Raw genomic sequence first — 22,545 nt, 5'->3', positions numbered from 1 at the left:
GGGGATGCGCTCAGCAGACTCTCCCCTACTCTCCTTGCTTCGGAGGAAAACCATCGTTTTCCTCCTCCCCTTCTCTCTGCCCTCCCCCCACCACGTTAAATGCCCGCGGAGCTCAGGGGAATATTTAATCTCAAACCTCAGTAATCAATCAGTTCACCCTCACGCATGAGAAAGAGTGACAGCAGTAAGCACCAAATCCCATTTCTACCCAGCAATACAACATTTTAATTACGTACGGAACATTTCCCTTTTAACATAAATCCTGAAGAGATCCAGGCAGCCCCCGGGTTGTGGGTGGGGAAGGACACGGTGCCGAGGAAGAACATGGGGCGGGGGAGGAAAGGGAGGAGAAACCATTCTGGCAATTATTTAAAATGACAACTTTATACGGCTGCTCCAGTTTGCCGTTGGCACGACGATGCTTTGACCTTGCGTTCGCCGTCCCAGAGGATGGGCAGCAGCGTGGCAAGCAGCAAGCCCACATCCAGCCCTGCCACCAGAAGCTGCATCGGTTTTATCCCAACACGCCAGCAAGCGTGCGGGAAAATGGGGACAGAAAACGCAAGACGGGCACACGCCTTGGAAAGGCTTGGGCCAGGCCGTGATATAAATAACAGCAATAGGGCCTCTCCACCGGTGCTGTGAGACTTACTCCAAAGCCTGTTCACATCAGAGGGAGCCTTTCTAGCTGGGTTTGAGCAGGTTTGGGATAGTTCCCTGCCAACATTTGTTATTTCCAAGTGCAAGCACGGCCAGACCAGCAGGACCATCACACAGCTGCCAGTGCAACAGGTAGGCAGCTCCGAGCAACATCCCTCCTTCGCCCAACCAGACCAGTCCCGAGTGGCATAGCTGACAAACAGCTATGTTAAAATATGTACTTTTTTTTTTTAAATATAAACACACGAACAGACTTTTCTAATATATAGGAACAAAAGAGGGGACACCCCGCTGAAACCCCATGTGCAGCTCAACTGCTCCCTGCAGTGACGAAGGAAATGAGAAGCAGAGACCAGGCACACACCCGCTCGCCGTGGCGTGGTTTGGCTCTGGGAACGTTTCTGGATTCCCCAGCAGGAGCTCTGACCTCCAAAAGATGCAGAACGGTCTCGGAGCCACTCTGGAGGAGAAGTGGAGGGGTCCCTGGGGGCTCAGCTCAGCAGGCGGAGTGGGATGGAGAGCCGGGCTCCGGGTGCCCACGGGGTCGGCTGACCCGAGTCCATGGCCCATCAGCTCAGAGGTCCCCAGAACACCCCTCATGCCACAAGAACAAGTCAGGAACTATCCCAAACCCACAGTGCACAGCAGAAAGGAAAGGTCCCCTCCCGGGTCTTGGCAATAGGATGAACCCATCCGCGACCATGGCTCCAGCCTTGCCAGACCACGGTGCTCGGACACAGCACGGGAAACAAGCACAGGATTGAAGGCCTTGGGGTTATCTTTGATTTCTCTATATGTAGCAGAGCTGCGTTTCTGAACCCTCTTTTTTCAGGCAGATCCTGCATCAGGCTTTGTAAACACATGTGCATCGCTTTCAAAAGGCTCACAAAAGCAGGTTTTGGAAGAGGAGGTGTCACGGTGCAGCAGGAATTTTTCAATTCCTCTCATCAGGAAACGTCACGCAGAGATACAAAAGGGAAACCTACATGTAACTGAGATTTCTGCACCGTGTTCTTCCAAAGGCCAACACTCCCTCCCCTCCTTTATTTTTGGCTTCAGTTTCCCCAAGACCTGTAACATCAGGAATTGCTTGGCACAATGGACAGAGTCCTCAAGCTCCACACACTATCTAGAGAAACTACTGCACTTACACACTCCCTGGTCTCATTAGCCCACATTGGGAGGTGCGTAAGTAAGAGGGACCAGGCACCATCAGCCGCCTGCAGCGTGTTCCCGGAGGATCGAGCCGTATCCCCATCCTCTCCCAAAGAGCAGGACTTTGCAGTGCAATTCAGGACAGAGATACTCAGTGCAGTATCTAGAGCAAACTAAACCTCCCAGGCACAGCAGCGAGCATCGATTTATTGACTTACGGAAAACGTCCTTATAAATTACTTCATTCAGATCAACGGGACAAGACAAAACGAGGGCTATCCTCAGCAGTGAGAGGCTGCAGCGCTATCATTTCAGCCCCATACTCCAGAAGAAACCACTGTTTCAGAACAGACACTTCTAGCAGGGCTTCGCAGGGCTGGCGGAGGACGATACAGAGGCCAGCGCAGATCTGTGCCGTGTCTCACCCCGTCCCCACCTCTCTGCGCTACAGCAGGCAGAACCAATGGGTGATTCTTGCAAGCGAGTAGGTAAAAATGCTGCTTGGCGTCAGCTTCGCATCCACAGAAGCTCCATCCACACCTGCTTGTTGGCTTGCGTAGGGCTGCAGCCACCGGGCAGGGTGGGACATGGAGGCTGCTGCCACCGACACCATCCCGCGTGCTGCCCCAGCCACCCCTTCAGGGTCTGCTCGCCGGGGGGCAGGGAGGTGGGACTGCGGCACGGATCCGTGCTGACCTCTTCCGCATTGTCCTCCTCCGGCCCCACGAAGCCACATTAGAAGCGTCTGCTCTGAAAGAGTGATTTCTCCTGGAGTATGGGACTCCCAAGCGTTGCAGCTCATCATTCTTATCCGCTTCTCTTGATACCGATAGCTTAACGTGCTTTCATCAAACTCAAACTCCCTCCCAGGGCCACCTGTGGTCTGGATCCAGGACACTGAGACAAGGCTAAGGCCATTTTCTGCAAGTGTTTGTTCCACTGGTTAAATGCAGCTCAAAAATAAATAAATATCCAGATGTACCTGTGCCTTGCTCTGGATAGCAAGCATCTGGCTTTGGCTTCCAGGCATGGGCTGTTTGCTGGACTGAAGAGCCGCTGGATGCCCACCACCACCCCCCTGACAAAGCGATATACACTTGCATTTTGTAGCTTCTTGATGAAAAGGCAAGAGGAGCACTCAAATATCCCAGCACGAAGCATCGCCCCAGCTTTTATGCACGTGCGGCACTTCCCCGCACCCTCATCAGTCAAACCGGCCCCGTCAACACCGAGGGCAGGGGCAGGCGCTGCTCTTCCACCGCGGGCTCAGCAGCAGTCCTGCTCCCAAACTGCTTTTCGCAGGAGCGGGCAGAGCTGACCATGGCTCAAACCGCTTTCCACAGCTCCAAATTACCTCCTGGGATCACATCCCAGCATCCCCATCTTCAGATCATCTCCTAGTCTTTAAAACTGGTGCCAGTTTGAGACCTACTTTAAAAAACCATCAGCGAAGATGCTGAGTCATGTTCTTAGATGCCTCCAAGGTGGTACCTATGGAGGTCTTCTAGGAATGCCTCCGCCCCATGTGAACTCCCCCGCTGGTTACATTAAAAATACTATTATCTCTGTGGATTAATAAAGGGTACCCCATCTCTGCCAGCAACCTGAGGCAGGGACTCCCAGCAGCGATGAGTTCACGTTATCAGGGCACGCAGGCACACACAGCTGTGTTTGTGGTCCCCATCGCTTGCAGTCACCCACGCCCTGCCACGCTGCCTCACCCGTTCCCCAAAACACACCCCATCCCCCGAGGGAACGATTAGTATTTTCATAAACAAACGTGTCTCGTCACATCTATTCACTTAACTCAGCCATCGAGGGGTTGCCGTTCCTGCGTGCATTGGCTTTGCAGAATAAAACGCTAAGGGCTTTTGCATCCCTGGTGTGACACCGTTCCTCGCCTGGCTCTGCAGCATCCTTCTACCTCGTGGACCAGGAACCCCTGCCCTGGACGGACCACCTGCCTCCACCATGCTATTTAGGAGCGCTGGGGAGAAAACGGCTCCTTTGCGTGGTGAGGATTAAAAAAATAAACGGACTCTCATCACTGTAGCGTTTGCAAACGTTCCCTCATAGCAGATGAGCCCTGCACGGCACCGGGGAGCACGGGTGATCGAAACAGAGGGTGCCAGCCACTGCTCACAGCTCTTGGGAGCACAATAAATAACACTGCGGAGCCCAGAGCTCGGAGCTGGGAAGGCTGCAAGCCCTGTCAGCCCTGCCCAGCCCAGGCGAGAGGGAGAGCGAGCTGGCACGTGTGCTTTGTGCGGGTCCTTACAGCCCTGGCTGCCGGCTCCAAGCACTTTCTGGTTGCGCCGTCTCAGAAATCGCCCTCATCGTGAATATCTTTGAGCCCAGGCACAGCAGCGATTGGGGACTACCGCTCTCTGCTGCAGTCCTAAAATGAGCTCCGTGCTCTCGCCGTGGCACGGCAGGTACCCCAGACAAGGCGGGTGAGCCCGTGAGCATCCCTGAGCACCCGGGGCTTCCCTTCAGCTGCTGCCCGTGCGATACCCAAAGCAATACAGAACAGGCACAGATCTACCTTTAATGACTTTAATGCAACGCAGGAATATGCAGCCAGTAAACAGCCACTTCTCCGCTCACTAGAAATCATTTAAAACGGCAAAGAGGAAAGGCAGAGCGTGGGGCTAGAGCCAACGCCAGCAAACGCCGTGGGGATGAAGGTGCAGAGGATGTGCCACCACCCGCTGCAGTTTTCACCCTCGCCAGGGGACTTTCTTCCGACTGTACACGTGCTGCTCTGCTCCTGAGACACCAGGAAAGCACAAACTGCCCTGCCCTTGGAAAGCGGTTCTCTGCTTTTCACAGCTAACAGAGTCAGGCATTGCCACAGAAGCCAAGGAGTTGATCTTTCAAGGGCAAAGCTGATTCCTCCCACCTTTCATCTAAAATTTGCCTCCCCTCTCCATCTGTAAGCCAAACCAGGGATGAAGCAGGTCAGTGGCTCGTTCTTTTAGGTACCATTATGATACATATATATCATTTTTTTTGTTTTTCATTAAAGGGAAACTCATTCACTTAAACACTTCAGTCAGCTTAAGTACCTCTCTCCAGGAGGGTTGGTTTTTTTTTAAATAACAGAAGCAATCAATCATCCCATGGAGGGCAAACACCCATTTCTCCCCGAAGCCCCCAGCTTCAGCCACGGCTGCAGCCATCCGGGCTCCTCCCGGCACGCTGGGGTGGAGGAGCGGGAGAGCGTGGTGGGCTGGCACGGTACGGCACGCCAGGCTCCCAACACACAGGCGGATAAGGGGGATAAATCCAGCTACTCAAGGATAAGCTGGTCAGATACTGCAGATAAGCAAATGGTGAATAGCGGTTTGCCAGCCTACAGAAAATATCGACGTGACCCGGTGCATGACTGTCACCAGGTATTTAACTCAGAAGTTGCCGATACCCGAGACCCTGAAGCTATATTTCGTTAAAGCTCTCCTGATGAACTGCTTTCTTGGCTATTTTGAAGCCTGCAATAGAGAAAGCTGAAAAGATAAAGCAACTCTTAGCTTTGAGGCTGGCACCACGGACAAGATGCAGCAGTGCTTTTTACCTGTTGTTGTGACTTTCTGGCCTTTCAAGGACTCTCGTGGGGCCAAACACAGAAGAATCTGAGATGCTGTCACACAAGACAAATCTCAGGAGATAAAGCAACCAGAGACCCACCCAGCAGCTCAGGCAGAGCACCAACACAGACAGACCGGGGTGCAAACAGGCGGCCCCCAACATGCACATGGCCACTTGCTGATCTTAATCCCAGGCACATAAATCCCCAGGTGGCACCTTTGGACTAATACCTTAAATTTCCCTGCTGACACTTAATTTCCCTTTCGCCTTCCAAGACTAAAACTTCTTCCAACTGCTGCTCAAGCCAACCAACAACTTGTTATTTTTTTGCATCCAGAAATACTGAAGTGCAGTCTCTGGGAATATCTGCAAAGACGGAGAGGGCCCTTTTCTCTGTCCTGAAGCCACCAGCCATGCCCAGGTAGCTGCAGCATGGCCACGAAACTTTAAAACCTGTCAGACAACAGAAAGCTTATGGGTACGCTGCAAGACCTAGTGCTTCCAAAAGCTGCATTCCCCAAAACCCCAGAGCTGGAGATCTCCACGCAGCTGCCTATGGAGCATCCCGCACCTGGGCCATGGTCCACATACAGGTTAGCAAGAGAGAGCAACGTGGGTCTTGGCCATGGGATGCCCCGTCCTGCTCTCCTCCCAGCTCCCTTCGGAGGCAGCCAGCTGCGTCCCGCGTTAGCGCGTTTTGCATAATCAAAGTGGGAGTTAGCCTCTGTAACCACAACTCGAAGGGTATATTTAACTCAACTGGAAGACAAAGAAGATCAGGTCCACCGCAGATTAAATTAGCTGAGCCTGCTTATGCCAGGAGCTCCCGTCTGCCATCGACCACGCCTCCCACGGATTTATTCCTCCTAGCTCCACGATTTTGTGGTCCCCCAAGGAGGAATGGACCTGCTCCATCAAAGCTCTGAAAAGGGAAATACACAGCAAAGAGGCAGCGAAGTAGGTCCAACAGGTTCCCAAAGTCTTGGGCAGGACACAGCGTCACAAGGGTTTGCATCACCTGCCTAGACCCCAGAGCCACGGCGCGGGATGAGGTGCAGTAACCTGCGCGGTGCTGCACCACCTTCAGCCCAAAGGGAGGAAGAGGAGGATGGGGGACAATGGGGAATCTCCTCAAACCACCCCAGACCCCAGCTCCAGTGTGTCCCCTGCACCCCAGCACAGTATGGGAGGAGGGTGAGGATGTTTCCCTCGTGGTCTTCAGGACCTTTGCTTCAGATCTGCCTCCTGGGAAAACGCTCAGTTTTCCTGCCTAGCTTCCACCGGTAACATTTCACCCCCCATCTCCTTCACTGCGGTCTCACACAACTCAAAGACGTGGCCAAAGAGGTGGTTATTTTTATATTTTCCTCCCAGGAGATGGTATCTCCACAGGGCATGGCTGCCATGCCACATCAGATCACTGCACCGCGCCGGCTCAGCCCCACAACAGCAGGATGAAGCCTGAGGGAGATCCTGCTGCCGGGTATTTTTCTGTCTCACTGGCATTAAAACTCCCCAGATATCCAATCGAGGGCATACCAAAAAGCAAAACAGCCCCAGCCCTAAAGGTAGCAAAGTGCTGTCCCACCCCCTCTCTCCATAACCCCCCACCCAAGCACCAAAACCATCTTCCAGTCATCCTAGTTTTGGATTTTTCTGAGGCTTTTGCATTTGTCATTGCACCCCACAAGGCACTTGCCTCACTCAGATCCAGGTCTTTGTGGATCCAGGACTTCCAAGTTGACCTAAATTTCCCCCGCAAACAGGCAAGAACTGGGTTTGGCCGTGCCAGGACGTCGAGGTCCACAAGATGACCATCCTCGATGTGGCGCATGGGCTTCAGCACAACACAGAATTTCTTTAGACCCGCACCTCTTATTGGGCACTTTTACACTGGGAGAAGAAAAAGCAGCAGTACTTCCACAGGTCATCTAAGAGCCTTTGGACTTTAAAGAGCAGGGAGATGGAGAGCAAAGCGTGGGGCACGCAGGGAGAGGCTGGTTCGTGCACCCATGGGAGAGGACCAAGCCATGCAGGAGGATGGTCTCGTGTGTGCTACGGCACATCTGTAGCAGCTACGCCCTTGCATGAACACAACATCGTGATCCCACTACCAACACCCCGTAACCCACCGCTGGCAGAGCCCACACTCCCGGTTCGGAGCTGGGGCGGCAGATGGCAGCCAGGAGGGCTGGGATGGGGAAAATGGGATCCTTTCCAAGACAGGGAGCGCAGTTCGCCCAGTGTTTTCCTTCCCTCCTTCCCTCGAGATCACTCTCCCCGCCGTTTGGCCACGACAGGGAATCCAGGCATTCACGGGAGAAGGTATTAGGCTGTGCACTGCTTGTCTGTAGTTACTTTACAAATAAAGGTGATCATAACGAATGTTTGCACCCTCACGCAAATCCCAGTGCCCTTCCCCCACCTACACCTCCCAAAGCAGAGCACAAATCCAGCTGCTCTGCAATCTTATCTTGACGCAGAAACGGTCTGGGACAGAGATATAAGGGTTCCCTGAAGGCACGGTTTCTTAAAGGCATCTTTCTTTAGTCGGTTCTCTTCAAAAATGCTGCACTGAAGTGCCGTTCCCGGACCGGTTTTCATTGCAGCAGCAGCAAACACCACCCAGGCAGGGTCCCCCAGCATGGCGATGCAATTCCCCCCCCACCCCCTGGAAAGTCTCGGGGCTTTCCCAGGCTAAAAAGCAACCCAAGACCAGGGGGATACACCAAGGGCAAGGCACTTTGGGTGACCCACAGCTGAGTGTCACCAGGAGCTCCCAAACGCACCCTGGTCTCACCCCAGGGATCTTACAGGGATGGGGACCGGCACGTTAATGGAGTCCATGGGATGTTCCCTGTTTATCCAGCAGCTCTGCCTCCAACCCCACGCCCGCTATCCCAGGGGATTGCACACTAGCTGCCACATAACACCTAATCCCAGTTTCAAGAACCAGAGCTACAAAACAACCGCACAAAGAGGCAGCAGTTCGCATGCATCCCGGGGAACCTCCCCACAACCAACGCGCCTCTATTTATCCAACACAGGATCTTTACACGTTCAGCTGCTTTCATCCCACCCCGCTATTAATGGATGCAAAAGGCAGTTGGGTGAGGCGTTCGGCAAAAATCTCATTTAGAGATCAAGACAAGCTTAATTGGTTTCTAGCCAGACCTGCACAAAGATGGGTTACTCCACAAATACAGTTGCTAATCTGCCCATTATACGCCCTAAGCTCCCACCCACAAAGAAAAAGAAAATAAAGAAAAGATGCACAAAGGAATGCAGTATTTTGAGCATGTTACTTCCAGCAAGTAACACATCAGCAGCGATGAATTCTGCAAGAACAAGGGCTTTGCTTTTCTTTGAAGGAAAAGGATAACCGAGTGGTAAACAAATTAAAAACAAAAAGACCTAACGTAGATCAAATCTGCATTCTCCACAGACAATCCCCATCCTTTTCGGGTTCTTGAAGAGCATTTCCAGCAGCTATTGTTTCTGCAGGCAGGCAGAAGCAGGCGAAAAGCTTATGCAGCCAAGGAGACGTCATGTCACAAGTGACGGAGTAGAAACGATGTAGAACCTCGTGACTAAAAAGCACAGGACTGAAACCCTGGAGAGCTGAATTCACTTCCTTAGCTGTAAAAAAAAAATTAAAAATCGCGAGTTTCCTGTGTGATCACATCCTAGATGATTTATTCAAGAACGCGGTGTTGAAAAGCAAGGGAGGGGGAGGAAGCAGGAGGAGGAAGGGGAAGACTCGGTCCTGTGGGCTTTTAACAGGCTTGGGGTTAGACCAGCACTGGCAAGCTGTTAGCATCCACCTGCGCTGGGCACTGAATGACCTGGAGCTGGTGCCGGGAAAGCACGGAGCATCCCATGAGCTCAGGTGAGAGACCACCCTGCTCCTCTGCCCAGACGTGCGGCGCAGGCTCGCTCATGCCACATCCCCAACAGCGGCATCCCGCAAGCTTTCAGAACGTGGAACTCCGAACAAAAACAAAACCACGTGCAAAACGGAAAGGTGAGTGATAATTTCCCCTCTTGGAGCTATGCAAGAATTTAGAAAGAATATAAAGCTGTCCTCCAAACGCAGCATATTATAAATTAGACGGCAATGCAATTACAGCGCTGCAAAGCCAGCTGCAGCAGCGGCACAGGTGGAGAGGTGACGAAAGTGCCTTTTGGTTACAACCTTCTCCCCTCGTGCAACAACCAGGGACTCCCAGCTCCGGCATTGCAGGTCTGCTTATTTTCCCGAATTCGAGCCAGTTCTGCTCGGCAGGAACCGCTGCACCCAAGGGAGAGCGGAGCTGCAGATCCTCTGGCAGGACAGAGCCAAAAGCAAGGCCAGCACTGGAAAGGACAGCGGTCATCTGTTTTGGACCGTTACAGCAACATCTCTCAAGCTCCAGAGCACCTTTGCAAGAGCCTTTTGCAGCAGGTGGGTTCACTACAGGGCAGAAAGCCAGAGAGGTTTTTTTCCCCCGAGACCTTCCTCAACCATGACGCGTGCTCGCAAATCCAAGGCTTAGCTCAAGCAAAGGGCCGCCTGGTCCCTGGCCTTGGACAAGGGCTGCCAGGCATGGAGGTGTGGGGCTGGTGCCATCCCAAAAAGCTGCCATGGGAACCCCAGAGTGAACAGACTCAAACTTTTACTTTCAACAGTGACAGCAGCTGTAATTAGCAGCACTGAGCACAGCCCAGGTGCTGGGTATGGACATCCCCGTGATGGTCACTGACAAGGCGACTGTTAGATGTGTTTTGTTCGGCTTCCCTCCCCACCCCAGAAAAACGAGCACCCATTTTTCAAGGGTCTTTCTCCACCCCCTCTGTGCTGCCCAAAGAATCCATTTCCCAGAGCAAGAACATGCATCTCCGGATGCACCGTAACAGCCCGCTGCCATACCTGGAGCTCAGCCCTCAGTGTCCCTAGGGATGGATTCCTCCTTAATTGCTCCAACACCCCACGGCATACTGGCAACACCAGACCCCAAAGACACAGTCTCGCCCCGACTCCCACCAAAATGAAACACGTAGTCCAAAACACAAGGCAAAGGGAAGAAAATGTCGCCATGAGGCAACCAAGCTACAGCTGTGAGACACGTCATCGCCACCGTCTCATGCATCTCTCACCTAGTTCAGCCTCAGCCCCGGTGCAAAGCCAACAGAGCTTCCCCTGATGCAACTATGATCGATCCTTTGGAAAACCATCCGCTGAGTATTTTGAGGTTAAAGTCCCTCTTTACTCTCTTTTTCTCACGCTGAAAGCTGTCACGCTATAGGATGGCTTTGAAAAGCGAGGGAGATACTGTATTTTACAGCTAAGGCAACGGCACAATTTCATGACTACATAACCCAAATCACAGCCCATCGCACATCACCGCAGTTTGAACACACCTATGGTCAGCGCTGCATCACCTAAAAAATGGCAAATTTTGTTGAACCTGGTGAACAGAAGAGCAGCATTTAATACAAAAGTAAAAGCGAGAAAACGATGAGCATAAAGACTCATTTCCAGCTCCATACCCAAAAGCAAACTGACTGTAGGGATTACAGTATTTAGCATGCTCCAAAAATTTTCCTCGACATCTTTTTGCTCCCTGTGATGGGTGGAGATATCTTGTGGCTCCAGAGCCACCAGCTGTTTCACATGCAGCTTGCCAGGCAGCACTCTCCACGGAAGATAAAAGGAGCTGGAGTTTATAAATGGATCCGAGTTGTCCCTAAAAAGCCTCCAGCCTCTTTGCAGGATGCCTCCAAAATGCCAGGGCGAGGAGGCAGCACGTGGGCTGAGGTCTCAAAACCAACCTCTCGTACCCAGAGAGCTTTGGTAAGCAAACGGCTTACGGAAAATATCTGTCAGGACACCCGTCTGAAGCACCGGCTCTTGTAAACAAGGTTGCTCCAGAGGCACTGGGGATTAGCGCAGTTCAAACAGTCCTTGGCGTGACTTACCGGAGTACCCAGGAACAGATTTGCAAATTCAGCTCTTCTCCTGCCTGACGCTCGCCTGGCACCACCGAACAACACCCAGGTTCCCGGCAGCCTTAACCCTACCGACTCCTGCACAGGGAAGGTGAGAAACAGGGACGGGGATGGGAGAAGCCCCGTGCTTGACCACAGGACTTGATGGAAGAAGGAAACCCAAGGCGGCATCGCCGTGGGCCTGCTCTTCTCCCTTGCAGCTGGAGGAGGTCCAGCACCAGGCCGTCCGCAAGCAAGCTGGGCGAGCGTCCCTCGGCAGAGGAATGGCAGCCGAAAGTTATGCATGGGATACGCAAAAACGGTGCCAAGCAAAACAGGGCAGCTGAAAATCACCATGCATCTGAAAGGCTTAACCCGATATTAAGGCAGAGTGCAGCCTCTCTTCCCTGCGCCGGGCACACAGACGCAGCCAAGACGCTCCTAGCGCTTTGGGGGCAGAGGGGAGAAAACCTCCGCAAAGGAAGCGTCCTTTGCACGCGATTTCTGTGAAAGCCAGGCACGGCGAGGGCGTCCACCTTCCCAGCTGCATCTCCCCCGTCCTCAGCTCTGCCTTGGGCAAGAAGGTGCTGCGGTTGCCAGAAGCAGCAGCGTGAAGCAAGGGGAGCGTGAAGGGTGCCTGGCAGCCACGGGAGAGAAAGCTTTACACAAACAGATTCACAGTCGCTCACATCCACGCAAGCATCCTTGAAGGAAACAGCTGCACCAGACCTCAGCTGCCGCAGACTCGCCAGGATTGCACACGAGTTCACAGCTCTTCTCAGCACCGTTCATTCAGAAGATGCTAAGGCCAAGCAAGAAACAAGCACCCAGAAAAAAAAATTAGAAAATCTCACGACTAGGTGAAAGTCAGATGGACGTGCAGCTCTAGAGAGCTGCCTCCAAAGGTCTGCACAAAAGAAACACTCAGGAGCAGCAGCGGGGCAGACCCACCACAGCCTAAGCTAAACGTCATGCAACACATCTGAGCCAGAAAACATCCCGGCTGCGCTGCCTCTGCAGCCATGCCATGGCAAGCAATTAATCTTGCTTGTTTGGGGTGGGGGAAGTGGTCTCCCGACTGTTCCTCCATCCTTCTCCTCCCTGCTGGAGCTGGGGGCAAGATCTGCTGCTAGCAGAGGTTGCCCGTAACAGGCACTGAGCTGCTAGGACATCACCCGAGCAGCATAACATGCCGTGGGTCTTTCCGCCACCCCGACCCACTGCGCTCAGACCTCAGTGACTGCAGGTCCCGTCCCAGAACGATGCCGCTCTGCTTCCCCCATTCTCACACTCCAGTTTTCTTCGATTTTTAGGACAAGTACCATCCTCTCCTCCCAGCCCAAGTGGTGCAAAGCGGGCTCCCGGGTGCAGAGCACAGCCCCGGCTCCCCTGCCCTGCAGCCTCGGGCTACAGGCAGTTTTGCTCCTGTCCAAAAACAGTGCGTGCACTTTCCTGCTTGTTGATAGCCTACCCTCAGACGCTCAGCCCTAAAATCTCTGAGGACACCCTGCGTGCTACAAGAACCTCCATTGGGAAGACACGCTGATCCTTGCTCCCGCAAATCGTCGAAGGAACCAACACCCTGCAGAGCCTTCCCCAAAAGCTGCCAAGCTCCGTAGCTAAGTTTTGCATACTGGTACAGAGCCCCGCTGCTGCTGTTTCATGCAAAACCCCCCCAAGTCAGCCTCTGAATGGCACACTTTTGAATTGCCTTCCTCCTGCCACAGTGCCCCGGGGCAGGATCTGCCAGCAGCCCAGCCCACGGGCACAAAAGCCCCACGTGAAAGATGAGCAGCAGGGAGCAACCAACACCTGGAGATCCCACTGCAGTTTCCTCTGCTCTCCTGAGCAGGGCACCGGTCAGATGAATTAACTGGGTCCTTCCCCTCTCTTTATCTCACCGATGTCTGGCTGCTGCCGGGTTGCTTTGAGCTTTGGCGCGGCTGCTTTCCACCCAGGGCCTGTGCAAGAAGGGAAGAGGAGCCTCAGGGCAAAACTCCTGGCAACAGCCCCAATCCAGAGATTGGGAATTGGGTCACTGGCTTCAGCTTCTGAAAACCGTCCCTTCAGGAGGGCTGGTAAAAGCAGCAACAGTCACCTTCGCCACTGAAGCCAGAGCTGAACGCTTCTGCTGCTCCTCCACCACACCCTCCACACGTTATTTCATTGACCCTCTTGTAAAAACCTTGACGGAGCAGCACGGAGAGGGACAGCCCTGACTTCCAGGCGGTGAAGCTGCACGCACAGGGAAGACATGATTCAGGTAAGCAGCACGTAGCTGAAAGCCCATCACTATGCAACGCTCACCCGGAGGAATGCGTAATACGAAACATGAAGCCACTTGTCTAGCGAGGCGAATAACCCTTCAATCATCTGCCAGGCCCTGCAAGCGCCGGGGAGCTTGGCGTTCTGGCTTGAGAAAGACGAGGATGCCTCCAACCAGCAACATACCACCTCCTACTAACCGCACTGAGGACGCGCTGCTGTATTTCCTCGGTGCCGAGTCCAGAAGAGTTCAGCGAGAGCGCTCCAAAACGACGTAAAAGAAAAACCCAAACAGCAGCGAAGCAACTGGCGCGTCCTCCGGGAGGAGACGAGGCATGAAGAGCAACCCTGCTCCGGTGGTTTGACGCGTTAGCGCCAGTCAGCAGTGCTGTAACGACAGGCTGGCGCGTGCCGTGGTGGGTGAGAACATGCCCGTCCACCAACCCTGACCCTCCAGTGGGTCAAGGCAATGTTTTGAACACAAAGACTCTCAAGGCAACTCAGTCCATGAGGAGTAATACATAGAGTAATTTACAGAGTCACGATAATACTGACTCATCAATGACTGTCACTAGGTTGGGCCACCTCATCCATTTGGCTGATTTAGGAAGAGGCCCGGAGCTACCTCCTGGCCCAGGCGCTCCAAGCAGCACAAACCTCTTCCATTTAGCAAATTCACAACGAACTCCCCCAAAGGGCTGGGGACAAATGCAGGAGGGAGCACAAACAGGACGGGGTGATCAGAGATTCACGCGGAGCGCACAGCGGTTACTCCAGACCTGGGCACAGCATGGGATGGGACACCCTTGGGAATGAACCCACCCAACTTCACCACGAGGAAAACACAGGCCAGATGTTCAGACAACTTCACGCGTTAATTTGGTTAATTTGCTATAATTCAGGTGGCTGGTGCTCAGGCCACACCAATCATGAAACAAAGCACTGTCAGCTCAGATCATGAAACTCTCCAGTCAACTAACCACGTCTTCATGGTGTGCCACGCTACTTCTCCCATCTCCACCTCCTTTGGTTTTCTTCTCAGCGGCCACAAAGATTTGAAGGCTCTATGACTCACCGAGCTGAGATTTTCTACGCTACTCCAGAACTCCTGGTTCTTCAGCGTATTCCAAAACATCACAACATGCCAAGAGGACAGGAGATACCAAGTGGAAATGATCTCCTGAGAGGGCAGGAGGGTAAGCAGGCACCACCACGGCTTTCCTCCCAACCCAGCTCAGGTTGAGGAAGGGGCGGTGGGGGGGAAGGAGAATCAAAGGCAAATACCAAATCACAACCAGAGTCTTGCAAGGGGCTGAGGACTCTCTATTTTTTGCATGGAATAGGAAGTTGGAAATGCATCATTAAGGGTGAGGGAGCTAACGCAACATGCAGAAAAGCTTCTGCTGCCATATTTAATTTCTTTCCAACCCTTTACTAGTTGTTTCTCTCATCCCCTAGTATGGTAAGCACATAGAGTAAGTAAATCTATATGGCTTAGCATCTAGATTAACCACCACAGAAGTCAGAACCAGATATTCATTATTTCTTCCCCAATTTACAGCCCTTTGTTCAGACCACCTCTTTTTTCAGCACAGCACTGATGTCTGTTGTGGTGCCCAAGTGAAAAGTACACATATGATTATCTTAAAAGGGTGGCTGGGGCGGGGGGGAGAAATCAATATGGACATGATTTGAATTTTACAGCATTCGGCTGCCACAACTCGCAAATAAACAGCTGTCCCAGCAGGTCCATGCAAGCTTAACAGCACAGCAGTAAAACGCAAGATTTTTCTTCCCCTTTTAAGAGTTTTACTTATATAAAAAAGTGGATTTAAAAAAAAAAATCGCAGGCTGAAGAACCGTAGTTAGGTCACACTCAGTTCCAGCAGAACAAGCGCATCCTGCTTCACACGGCCTCACCAGTCACTCCACAGCAGTGGCAGCTTTCCCAAGCCAAGTTAAGGTATTTAATTACCAGCATCAAGTCAGAAACCAAGGCGTCCAACAAAATCCTCATTTGTGAGCGAAGCCTGCAGAAATGTCGTTGAGCAGGCTTTGGCAATCTCCAAAGCTGACAGCTGGATGCCCTGGCTTATCGACTGCTAGAGCACACACCAAAAAAAAAAAAAAAAAAAAAAAAAAAAAGCTCTGAAAACTTGCAGTGCTGAGCAAGCCTTCAAGGCAGCCCTGCCAGCCTCTCAAAAAGGCTCACACAAATAGGCAAGCTTCATTTATTAATACTTCAGAGATAAAAGTGGCCGTGCAGGAGCGGCTCAGTGCATATCTGCGCAGCAGGAGCACGGGCAGAAGACGACCACCCGCTCCGGGTGGTGCATTTATCAGCATCCACGGCCAGTTTTTAACCAGTTCAGGTCATAAACACAGCAGGTACGTTTGCTACCTGTGCACGCGGTGGGCTGCTCTAAGCGCATCAGCCAAAGACCTTCAGGCAGCGACCCAGCGCCGACAGTCAATGCATGCAAACTGCAAAGCAAGAGGACGGAGTGACAGGAGCCAAGCTCCTGGCTGGCCGGTAAACAATATTTGCGAGGAGCCCGGCCACCCAACAGCTCCCTGCCTCCCCTGTGCTGGTTTCCTCAGCTGTGACAATGACAGTGCAGGAGAAGAGGGGGAAGAAACCAAAATGAAGCGCAGAAGCAAGGGGAGACAAACACGACCTAGCTAGACCGGCTGTCCCCAGCTCCTGCCCGTTCCCAGCTCCTGCCCATCCCCAGCGAGAGGGCTCAGCTGGGACCGGAGGAGCCGGCCCGCCGTGGCTGTCCCTTTCCCGCGCCCCTGCTGCAAACAAAGCGTCCGATAAGGAGCCAGCTCAGGTCAGGACCGGTTTGACTCCGTTTCGAGCCCAGGGGAGCGGATTCGGCGCTGATTTTACACCTCACCCATCCCGTTTGCCTCCCCGGGGCGGAGGCCAGAACGCAGAGCGACACGCATACGCCTGGCTGGCTGGACCCAAAAACCCCAGGGCCGTGGCAGGGGCGGCACCGGCAGAACCACACGCCAGCTGAGAGCTGGCCGGAGCGAGGAAGCGTCAGTGCTTCCTGCTGTCACACACCGTCGGGCAGTCAGAGATCACGGACTTTGGCTTTTGCTTCCTGCTCCCGACCGAGCAAGGGCAGGTCCCAGCGTACGGCCACGGGGAGAGCAAGGCGAGTCGCTCATTAATCGAGGAACAGCAAGCTGGATGCCCGACCCGCAGGGCTCGGGAGGCAACGCACGCCGAAATGAACCCCGGCGCCCACGGAAAAAGGTCTGGACGCTGCAGGACCTGTTTACTCCTGGCGGGACCGAAAGAGGGGCAGGCAGGGAAAGCCCATCGCTTTGGCCTCTGTTGTTTTCAGCGAGGGAGGACAACAAGGTTGCATCGCAGTTCACCACGGTGGCCTTAATACACAACGCCACTCGAGTTCGTATGCAGTATCAGAATTGACCTCTAGAGAGGGGGAAAAAAAAAAATGAAAGGGCCTTGTTCCGCTGTCCTTCTCGGTGCAGCCGGGAGAAGCCGGCTGGTTGTACAATGCCGAGCGCCTGCAGTGCTTGGGCCTGGCCGAAACCACCGGGGCAGCCCGTGCCCACGGGCTCCCCTCCCCTCGCCGCAGCACCTGGAAAATGGGGCTCGGCTGCACCCTGCGATCTCCCAGCCTCCTCTGATGTCTGCGGGGAGCTCCTCGCCCCCGGTTGGGCAGCGCGCAGCCCCACCAGTTCAAGCGGCTTTCGTCAGGAGGAGAATTATCATCCGTTTTTGCCTTAAACTAGCCTTGATCACTTAAAGGTGCAGAAAGCCCGTTTGGCACAGGTGCCGATGCGCGAGGCAGCACGGCTGTCTGCAAGCGGTGCGGACCCCAGCGATGAAACTCCACTGCTAATACTGATGACTTTGTGCCAAGCGAGTCACGATCAGGCAGGATCCGACCGCACCCATCGCACGCCAACGGCAGCGGCTGCCAGCCCCCGAGGCTTGCGTGCAGCAGGGGTATGTATCGTCCTTCCTCCGCGCAGGCCCCCTGACCCGAACCTCCCCAAATTGCCAGCCCGGCGCAGCCAGCGACAGACCCCGACCTCTCCGGCTGGCAGCTCTCCGGCTGGTGCCCGAGCCACGAACCCGCTCGTCCTCCGCCGCTGACGCAGCCACACCCGAACGCCGAGACGCACCGAAATCCTGCTCCCACCCCGGCTCCCGCATCGGAGCATCGGGCTGGACCAGAGCACGCCTGCAGCAAGGTGTCTGACACCAGCGCGGGCGGCTCGGCACGTACAGACGATTAAGCAGCCCCAAACCGCTGTGCCGGCTGGGGAGCCACGGGGAGGGGGGGTGCAGAGACACCCCCCCCCAAAACCCGCTCTGCTCAGCCGGGGGTACCCCATCCCTGGGGCTCTGCAGGTAAGCAGGGGGGCACATCCCACCCCTGCGGGGCCCAAGCCCGGTTTGGGAGCTGCCGCAGGGGCGGGAGCCGCCGTGCCGGCGGGAGCCGGGGCCGGAGCAGCCCTCGGAGGCGTTGCCATGGAGAAGGCAGCGCAGCAGCATCCCGCATCCCACGCCCGCGGGTGGGCGCCACCCCCCCACCCCCGGCGTCCACAGGGGCGGGCGCCGCCCGGGCACGGCGACGGGGCCCCGCTCCCCTCCCCGCGCCACACCGGGGCCGGAGGGCACGCCAGGCCCCGCGGGACCCCGCACCCGGGATACCGGGGCAAAGGGGGGGGGCGCCCAGGGCCCCCGCCGCGCCCCCGCCCGAGGGGACAACCCCACGCAGCCCCCCGCGGTGGGGTGGGGCGCGGGCTCGGCTTCCGCCCTCCCCACCTGCCCCACGGCGGGGGAAAGGCAGCCCCCCGAGGGTAGAGAAACCCCGGCACCCCCCCTCGCCACAGGCACGGCCAGCGCCCACGGGCCACGGGAGAAAGGCAGCGCTCCCCCCCCTCCGCCGCCGCCGCCGCCAAAACCCACGCAGCCGAAAGGGAGGGAGGGAAGGAAGGAAGGAGGAGGGACGAGCGGCGGCGGAGCCGCTTCCCGGCCGCGGCGGACTCACCCCCCGGGCGCGGACCGCCGTACCTGCCGGCGCGGCGCTGGGCTGCGCGGCGCGGAGCCCGCCCGGCCCCGGCCCCGGCCCCGGCCCACAATGGGCCGCGGCCGCCCCGCCCCTCCCGTACGGCCCGGCCCGGCCCCGCCCCGCGCGCTGACGTCACCCCCCCCCGCCGCCGGCGGGAGTTGTAGCGAAGCGCGGGCAGCGGCGGGGGGCCGGCGGTGTCGGTGTCCGAATCGAGGGGGCCCGGGTGGGCCGACGGCCCTTGCGCGGAGCGGGAGGCGCGGTGCGGGTTCTCCCGCCGTTGCTTGTGCTGCGGAGGAACGGCAGGCCGCGTCCTGGGGGCGGGATGGGAGGAGGGCGGGGAGGGTGCGGCTCCCACCCGCGGCGAGGAGCAACGAAGAGGGAAGTTTCATCCGACCGGCGAACGTGGGTGATCGCGGGCACGCGGGATGAGCGTCCCGGCGGCCTGACAAGAGGTCTCCCAAGCCACGACATTCTCCGCCTGTCAGCTCGGGTTGAAGAAACCCGTTTTCCAGGGGTTCCCGTTTCACGTAAACCAGAGCAGCGATCTGATACGTGGCTGGATTTCCACGTGCGCCAGAATAGCCTCCTTGCATGAGATGAGGCTGTGGGCTTCAAGCAGGAGGGGTAGTTATTGCTTGCGGTGCAAACCAGAACTCCAGATCAAGTTAATAGCGGGTAACGTTTTAGCTTAAGTAAGCTTTAGGGTTTTTTTTCTGGAGAAGAGGTCATTTACATCTCGTATGAATTTTTGTCTCGGCAACAACTGTATGGGAAGGTCTGAAAGGCTGGAAGGGATCTACAGGGATTGTTTTTCGCATGGAGCCCCCACAAGTTGATCCAGAGACAAAGGAAGGGCCAATGGTGGGAAAGTAAAGAGCGAGCATCCATGGGGGAGTTGATAGCAAAGCATGGAACAAAATGTAACGTGAGAACCCGGCTAGGTTATACACAGCCGTCCAGACTCCTAGGTGGCCTTCTGTACGAGGGAGAGAGACAGAAATGGATGTAGGCATAGAGTCCATGCGAGCGTTGCTAGACAGGTTAAGCCCCCCGGGCCTGACGCTGGCATTTTCTGCCCATCTGAGCTCCGTCACAGGGTTTGATCTGCAAAAGAAAACCAGGGTTGGACCTGTAGAGCTTCAACCCATCCTATACGGTTTCAGCCCCAAACCCCACAGTTCATACCAAAATCCAGGTTCCAAACAAGCAGTCTATAACATCCCTGCAGGAAAATGCAAAAGAGTCTCAGGAATTGTATGTCCATTAGAGAAATTTGTTAAAACGCCAGCTGAATTTTTTTGTTTTTCAGGCAAGAAGGTAGATTTTATCGCAACAAAGCCACACTTCCATAAAGTGGATTTTCTCCTCCTTCTCGCTGCACCCAGTCCTTTTCCTAACCTCTTCTGGTCTCCTGTAGCAATGAGCTCCGCAGGATAAGTGTGACTTGCCAGGGAAAAAACTATTTCACTTCACTGGTTGTGAATTTCAAAGTCATCCCAGTTCCCCGTTACTGGGCTGGGTTCACTTCTGAGCTTTTTAAAAGCGCTCTTCACAGCCTAGTCTTTGGCAAATAACCAGCAGCCCTTGAGCTGTCATCCTGAGAATGAATCCTTCAGCAGGGAATCCATCCTGCACCTTCCTGGAAACTAGTCGACACTCTGAAAACTGAAATCACCCCTTCTGAAACCATCGACACCTTTCTATAGACATACTTGTCTTGCCAAGGACTTACCATTCCCCAGAAGCGTGAGAAGATGCAAACTGCCAGAGGTACCCCAGAACCTGTCTCTGCGTCCGTGCCAGCCCACAGCAAGAGATGCATGCCTGCAATTCCTGTTTGCATCCTAATGGCTGTATGATGCGTGAGGTGTCCCACCCGGGTCATGGTGGGGCTTGGGAGGTTCCCAGTGCTGGGACCCTTCTTTGCAGAGGGGCACATCGGAGGCTGCATCTCAAGCTGAAGTACCAGAAAAAGGGCTCACAGATCATACTGGCAAAAGGAGGAATTACAAGTTGCCACAACCAGCTGGTTTTTGCACAGGGGTACAGCAGGGACCCAAGGTGCAAATGGCAACGTACTCATCGTAGCGTGCAGGCGCTCTCTTAACGTTACCTTGGTGTTGGTGCAATGGGAGGTGACAATCATGGAGGCACTTTGGGGATAAAAGGTGTCAAGGGCAGATTGTCTGGAGCAGTAAGCCCAATGATGGTGCTGTGAAACTGGTGGGACACAAGGATAAGCATATCTGTACAGGGGAAGAGCCAGCACAGCTTTTGGTGAGAGAAATTATAACTCTCAAAATCTACCGCAGTCTTTGGATGGAGCCAAAGATTTGGTGGACAGCAGAGATCTAATGGATATAAGAGATATGGATTTCCTAAAGGCTCTGACAAAATCCTTCATCGAAGGCTCTTGAGGTGAGTAAGGAGCCATGAAAAATTAAGTTGTTTAAAGACAGAAACCACAAAGGCCAGAGCCAGACAGGAACGGTCAGTCTCCGCAGTGGAGGGTTGTCCAGGGGAGTTTGGTGGAGATCTCTGCAGGGGTCTGTGCTGCTCAGCATCTTCATCAATGATGTGGAAGTGGGGGCAAGTGGGGAGGTGGCGAGGGTTGCTAGTGACGCTGAGCTGCTTGGAAAGGCCGACGGCAGCAAACCGCAGAAGGACCTCAGGACACTCGGTGATAAAATGACAGATGAAATTCAGCGAAGATAAATGTCAGTGATGAGCCTCAGAGGAAGCACTCCTAACGTCATGCACACAGTGATGGGCTCTGAACTGACCGTCACCCCACAGGAAAAGGATCCTGGGTTATAACAAGAAATTTGGTGAAAGCATCAAGTCATTGCCGAGCAGCAGTCGAGAAAGCAAATAGACAGGTAGGAGTTAATGAGGAAAGAGGAAAAACTACCATACAAATTCCTGGTTTGCCCTCCTCTTGAATACTGTGAGCAGTTCTGGTCTCTGTTCTCACCAAAGAAAGAATGATCAAAGATATGGAGCATTTTTCACCTAGGTAACTGGCTAGGCTAGGACTATTCAATACAGTATTTCTATACAAGCCTTGGGCTCAGGAAGTCCTGGAGCTGCAGCCTGCTGCAGGCTTGAAGGGTTTACGGGAAAATATCCCTGTACACTTCTCATACCCTTGACTTGCCATGCACCATTGGTTATGGGAGAGAGAGGAGGCTGGGCGGCATGATCCCTGCGTCCGACCCAGCACAGCTTTTCTTATGTTCTTGCATTCATCTTTGTTCCTCCACAAAATGTCATCCCAGGACTCCCCTTCCCACTCCCCTCCTCAAGGGCATTTGTTAACCATGTAGTGATGGTTTGATCTGGAAGGTCCCAGCCTGGGCAAGCAGCTGCATAATGGTTGGCACCTGGAAGTGCATCTTCCTCATCGAAATGGCTCAGCCATTTTCTCGTAATTGCCTCCTCGGAGCTTGTTTGGAGGCTGCTTATCAAGTGCCATTGTGTTGCTTTCCTGCTTGTGTTTCCAACAGCTGCCTGTTAAATTAAGCTCCTATATTCAGACAGGAAAACCCAATAACAAACCAGCTGCCCAAAGCCTTTTGGCTAAGTGGGACACATGCAGTAGTCATCCCGTAAAACAGATGAGCATCCAGCCCTGAGAAGGGGAGAACATGGGTACCAAGCCTGCCTGGAGACTAATCCCTATAATGCCTTGTAACGGGAGGCTTTCGATAAGGTTTGTTCATTGGATGCAAAACTAAACCAGGACTTTCTCTGAGCTGAGGGAAAAAAAATGGGTTTCTTGCTCTAAATCTGTACGAATATACTCGGTATTGTTCATCGTTAGCTGCTCACTAGACCCTATAAATGT

The 22,545-nt window shown here is 54.3% G+C and overlaps 1 protein-coding gene across 6 annotated transcripts in view; it reads right to left on the bottom strand.

Moving 5' to 3' along the window:
- Window positions 1-18,798, bottom strand: part of DAAM1 (dishevelled associated activator of morphogenesis 1) — a 98,782-nt gene extending 79,984 nt beyond the window's left edge. For 2 of the 6 annotated variants that reach the window (XM_030043680.1, XM_030043725.1), the window contains exon 1: window positions 18,678-18,798. The gene's annotated coding sequence lies outside the window, so the exon portion shown is untranslated. The other 4 variants (XM_030043689.1, XM_030043715.1, XM_030043707.2 and 1 more) reach the window with 4 other exon arrangements.
- Window positions 18,799-22,545: the final 3,747 nt, after the last annotated feature.

The sequence above is a fragment of the Aquila chrysaetos genome, chromosome 2 (assembly GCF_900496995.4).
Source record: "Aquila chrysaetos chrysaetos chromosome 2, bAquChr1.4, whole genome shotgun sequence".
NCBI classification, from domain to species: Eukaryota; Metazoa; Chordata; class Aves; order Accipitriformes; family Accipitridae; genus Aquila; species Aquila chrysaetos.
Note: the sequence above shows the minus strand (reverse complement) of the source record. Positions and strands in the feature narration are given on the sequence as shown.